The 5,000-nt window shown below is 39.9% G+C and overlaps 1 protein-coding gene and 8 non-coding genes across 9 annotated transcripts in view; all 9 read right to left on the bottom strand.

Annotated features, from left to right (window-relative positions):
* Positions 1 to 5,000, bottom strand: part of LOC141305341 (uncharacterized) — a 587,365-nt gene that overhangs the window by 180,721 nt on the left and 401,644 nt on the right. The gene's annotated exons all lie outside the window — the stretch shown is intronic.
* Positions 672 to 790, bottom strand: LOC141308013 (5S ribosomal RNA). Its single transcript, XR_012346937.1, has one exon. It is a non-coding gene; the product is annotated as a 5S ribosomal RNA (ribosomal RNA).
* LOC141308014 (5S ribosomal RNA) lies at positions 875 to 993 on the bottom strand. The gene has a single exon (XR_012346938.1). It is a non-coding gene; the product is annotated as a 5S ribosomal RNA (ribosomal RNA).
* On the bottom strand, positions 1,795 to 1,913 carry LOC141308015 (5S ribosomal RNA). The gene has a single exon (XR_012346939.1). It is a non-coding gene; the product is annotated as a 5S ribosomal RNA (ribosomal RNA).
* Positions 1,998 to 2,116, bottom strand: LOC141308017 (5S ribosomal RNA). Its single transcript, XR_012346940.1, has one exon. It is a non-coding gene; the product is annotated as a 5S ribosomal RNA (ribosomal RNA).
* LOC141308018 (5S ribosomal RNA) lies at positions 2,918 to 3,036 on the bottom strand. The gene has a single exon (XR_012346941.1). It is a non-coding gene; the product is annotated as a 5S ribosomal RNA (ribosomal RNA).
* On the bottom strand, positions 3,838 to 3,956 carry LOC141307006 (5S ribosomal RNA). The gene has a single exon (XR_012345962.1). It is a non-coding gene; the product is annotated as a 5S ribosomal RNA (ribosomal RNA).
* On the bottom strand, positions 4,758 to 4,876 carry LOC141308019 (5S ribosomal RNA). Its single transcript, XR_012346942.1, has one exon. It is a non-coding gene; the product is annotated as a 5S ribosomal RNA (ribosomal RNA).
* LOC141307460 (5S ribosomal RNA) overlaps positions 4,961 to 5,000 on the bottom strand; it is a 119-nt gene continuing 79 nt past the window's right edge. The window contains exon 1 of the ribosomal RNA XR_012346414.1: positions 4,961 to 5,000. This exon is cut by the window's right edge and continues 79 nt beyond it. This is a non-coding gene — a ribosomal RNA (5S ribosomal RNA).

Genomic DNA, 5,000 nt, shown 5'->3' on the forward strand with positions numbered 1-5,000 from the left:
ACAATCGGCCTTATCAGCCGAGTTACAAGACTAAAATGGGGTCAGATTTAACTGTGAGAGATGACTAGTGGTTAAAAGAATGAGACATAAAAGAAAATTGGTTTAAATAGATTTGGTGTATTTTCAAGGTTCACATAAAAGACTTTAAAACAACACGATAAAACTAGGTAAACTCTGTTAAAAGAATACAGTTCATTTGTCCATACCCTAAAAACAGGTAAACTCTGTTAAAAGAATACAGTTCATTTGTCCATACCCTAAAAACAGTCCAAGAACCCCAGTGTGTTGATAAGTCCAATGTGAGTGTCCACCAGTGTATATACAATCCACAGAAAGTGTAATCCAAAGTTTGCAGGTGGTGAATGGAAAGGTGAGCTCTAAAATTAGCAACTCCTCAATCCAACAGTTTGGTGACTGTCCTTTGTTTGTCATGCTGCTCTCTTATACAGTTGTACTTCCTGCTTCCTGTCATGTGTCTAGTCACATGACAGGCCAACCATCCATTTATTAAAGACACATACACTTAAAATGTTAAGAGTAATAAAATGGCCTAAAAAACATGTAAAACACTTAAAACTCTATAATACATTTAAATGATTGTAATAAATAGAGCGGTAAAACACGTCTTTCTAAAAGCCAGCATATTATATAAATAGTGAAGAAAAGGCAAAAGCTTACAGCACCTGGTATTCCCAGGCGGTCTCCCATCCAAGTACTAACCAGGCCCGACGCTGCTTAGCTTCCGAGATCAGACGAGATCGGGCGCTCTCAGCGCGGTATGGCCATAAGCGAGGGCTGCTCCAAAAAGTGGGCTATTTAAAGATCAGCCTCCGTAAAAGCCAGCATATTATATAAATAGTGAAGAAAAGGCAAAAGCTTACAGCACCTGGTATTCCCAGGCGGTCTCCCATCCAAGTACTAACCAGGCCCGACGCTGCTTAGCTTCCGAGATCAGACGAGATCGGGCGCTCTCAGCGCGGTATGGCCATAAGCGAGGGCTGCTCCAAAAAGTGGGCTATTTAAAGATCAGCCTCCGTAAAAGCCAGCATATTATATAAATAGTGAAGAAAAGGCAAAAGCTTACAGCACCTGGTATTCCCAGGCGGTCTCCCATAAAAGTGTAACAATCGGCCTTATCAGCCGAGTTACAAGACTAAAATGGGGTCAGATTTAACTGTGAGAGATGACTAGTGGTTAAAAGAATGAGACATAAAAGAAAATTGGTTTAAATAGATTTGGTGTATTTACAAGGTTCACATAAAAGACTTTAAAACAACACGATAAAACTAGGTAAACTCTGTTAAAAGAATACAGTTCATTTGTCCATACCCTAAAAACAGGTAAACTCTGTTAAAAGAATACAGTTCATTTGTCCATACCCTAAAAACAGTCCAAGAACCCCAGTGTGTTGATAAGTCCAATGTGAGTGTCCACCAGTGTATATACAATCCACAGAAAGTGTAATCCAAAGTTTGCAGGTGGTGAATGGAAAGGTGAGCTCTAAAATTAGCAACTCCTCAATCCAACAGTTTGGTGACTGTCCTTTGTTTGTCATGCTGCTCTCTTATACAGTTGTACTTCCTGCTTCCTGTCATGTGTCTAGTCACATGACAGGCCAACCATCCATTTATTAAAGACACATACACTTAAAATGTTAAGAATAATAAAATGGCCTAAAAAACATGTAAAACACTTAAAACTCTATAATACATTTAAATGATTGTAATAAATAGAGCGGTAAAACACGTCTTTCTAAAAGCCAGCATATTATATAAATAGTGAAGAAAAGGCAAAAGCTTACAGCACCTGGTATTCCCAGGCGGTCTCCCATCCAAGTACTAACCAGGCCCGACGCTGCTTAGCTTCCGAGATCAGACGAGATCGGGCGCTCTCAGCGCGGTATGGCCATAAGCGAGGGCTGCTCCAAAAAGTGGGCTATTTAAAGATCAGCCTCCGTAAAAGCCAGCATATTATATAAATAGTGAAGAAAAGGCAAAAGCTTACAGCACCTGGTATTCCCAGGCGGTCTCCCATCCAAGTACTAACCAGGCCCGACGCTGCTTAGCTTCCGAGATCAGACGAGATCGGGCGCTCTCAGCGCGGTATGGCCATAAGCGAGGGCTGCTCCAAAAAGTGGGCTATTTAAAGATCAGCCTCCGTAAAAGCCAGCATATTATATAAATAGTGAAGAAAAGGCAAAAGCTTACAGCACCTGGTATTCCCAGGCGGTCTCCCATAAAAGTGTAACAATCGGCCTTATCAGCCGAGTTACAAGACTAAAATGGGGTCAGATTTAACTGTGAGAGATGACTAGTGGTTAAAAGAATGAGACATAAAAGAAAATTGGTTTAAATAGATTTGGTGTATTTACAAGGTTCACATAAAAGACTTTAAAACAACACGATAAAACTAGGTAAACTCTGTTAAAAGAATACAGTTCATTTGTCCATACCCTAAAAACAGGTAAACTCTGTTAAAAGAATACAGTTCATTTGTCCATACCCTAAAAACAGTCCAAGAACCCCAGTGTGTTGATAAGTCCAATGTGAGTGTCCACCAGTGTATATACAATCCACAGAAAGTGTAATCCAAAGTTTGCAGGTGGTGAATGGAAAGGTGAGCTCTAAAATTAGCAACTCCTCAATCCAACAGTTTGGTGACTGTCCTTTGTTTGTCATGCTGCTCTCTTATACAGTTGTACTTCCTGCTTCCTGTCATGTGTCTAGTCACATGACAGGCCAACCATCCATTTATTAAAGACACATACACTTAAAATGTTAAGAGTAATAAAATGGCCTAAAAAACATGTAAAACACTTAAAACTCTATAATACATTTAAATGATTGTAATAAATAGAGCGGTAAAACACGTCTTTCTAAAAGCCAGCATATTATATAAATAGTGAAGAAAAGGCAAAAGCTTACAGCACCTGGTATTCCCAGGCGGTCTCCCATCCAAGTACTAACCAGGCCCGACGCTGCTTAGCTTCCGAGATCAGACGAGATCGGGCGCTCTCAGCGCGGTATGGCCATAAGCGAGGGCAGCTCCAAAAAGTGGGCTATTTAAAGATCAGCCTCCGTAAAAGCCAGCATATTATATAAATAGTGAAGAAAAGGCAAAAGCTTACAGCACCTGGTATTCCCAGGCGGTCTCCCATAAAAGTGTAACAATCGGCCTTATCAGCCGAGTTACAAGACTAAAATGGGGTCAGATTTAACTGTGAGAGATGACTAGTGTTTAAAAGAATGAGACATAAAAGAAAATTGGTTTAAATAGATTTGGTGTATTTACAAGGTTCACATAAAAGACTTTAAAACAACACGATAAAACTAGGTAAACTCTGTTAAAAGAATACAGTTCATTTGTCCATACCCTAAAAACAGGTAAACTCTGTTAAAAGAATACAGTTCATTTGTCCATACCCTAAAAACAGTCCAAGAACCCCAGTGTGTTGATAAGTCCAATGTGAGTGTCCACCAGTGTATATACAATCCACAGAAAGTGTAATCCAAAGTTTGCAGGTGGTGAATGGAAAGGTGAGCTCTAAAATTAGCAACTCCTCAATCCAACAGTTTGGTGACTGTCCTTTGTTTGTCATGCTGCTCTCTTATACAGTTGTACTTCCTGCTTCCTGTCATGTGTCTAGTCACATGACAGGCCAACCATCCATTTATTAAAGACACATACACTTAAAATGTTAAGAGTAATAAAATGGCCTAAAAAACATGTAAAACACTTAAAACTCTATAATACATGTAAATGATTGTAATAAATAGAGCGGTAAAACACGTCTTTCTAAAAGCCAGCATATTATATAAATAGTGAAGAAAAGGCAAAAGCTTACAGCACCTGGTATTCCCAGGCGGTCTCCCATCCAAGTACTAACCAGGCCCGACGCTGCTTAGCTTCCGAGATCAGACTAGATCGGGCGCTCTCAGCGCGGTATGGCCATAAGCGAGGGCTGCTCCAAAAAGTGGGCTATTTAAAGATCAGCCTCCGTAAAAGCCAGCATATTATATAAATAGTGAAGAAAAGGCAAAAGCTTACAGCACCTGGTATTCCCAGGCGGTCTCCCATAAAAGTGTAACAATCGGCCTTATCAGCCGAGTTACAAGACTAAAATGGGGTCAGATTTAACTGTGAGAGATGACTAGTGGTTAAAAGAATGAGACATAAAAGAAAATTGGTTTAAATAGATTTGGTGTATTTACAAGGTTCACATAAAAGACTTTAAAACAACACGATAAAACTAATTAAACTCTGTTAAAAGAATACAGTTCATTTGTCCATTCCCTAAAAACAGGTAAACTCTGTTAAAAGAATACAGTTCATTTGTCCATACCCTAAAAACAGTCCAAGAACCCCAGTGTGTTGATAAGTCCAATGTGAGTGTCCACCAGTGTATATACAATCCACAGAAAGTGTAATCCAAAGTTTGCAGGTGGTGAATGGAAAGGTGAGCTCTAAAATTAGCAACTCCTCAATCCAACAGTTTGGTGACTGTCCTTTGTTTGTCATGCTGCTCTCTTATACAGTTGTACTTCCTGCTTCCTGTCATGTGTCTAGTCACATGACAGGCCAACCATCCATTTATTAAAGACACATACACTTAAAATGTTAAGAGTAATAAAATGGCCTAAAAAACATGTAAAACACTTAAAACTCTATAATACATGTAAATGATTGTAATAAATAGAGCGGTAAAACACGTCTTTCTAAAAGCCAGCATATTATATAAATAGTGAAGAAAAGGCAAAAGCTTACAGCACCTGGTATTCCCAGGCGGTCTCCCATCCAAGTACTAACCAGGCCCGACGCTGCTTAGCTTCCGAGATCAGACGAGATCGGGCGCTCTCAGCGCGGTATGGCCATAAGCGAGGGCTGCTCCAAAAAGTGGGCTATTTAAAGATCAGCCTCCGTAAAAGCCAGCATATTATATAAATAGTGAAGAAAAGGCAAAAGCTTACAGCACCTGGTACTCCCAGGCGGTCTCCCATCGA

The sequence above is a fragment of the Garra rufa genome, unplaced genomic scaffold (genome assembly GCF_049309525.1).
Source record: "Garra rufa unplaced genomic scaffold, GarRuf1.0 hap1_unplaced_002, whole genome shotgun sequence".
In the NCBI taxonomy this organism is placed as follows: domain Eukaryota; kingdom Metazoa; phylum Chordata; class Actinopteri; order Cypriniformes; family Cyprinidae; genus Garra; species Garra rufa.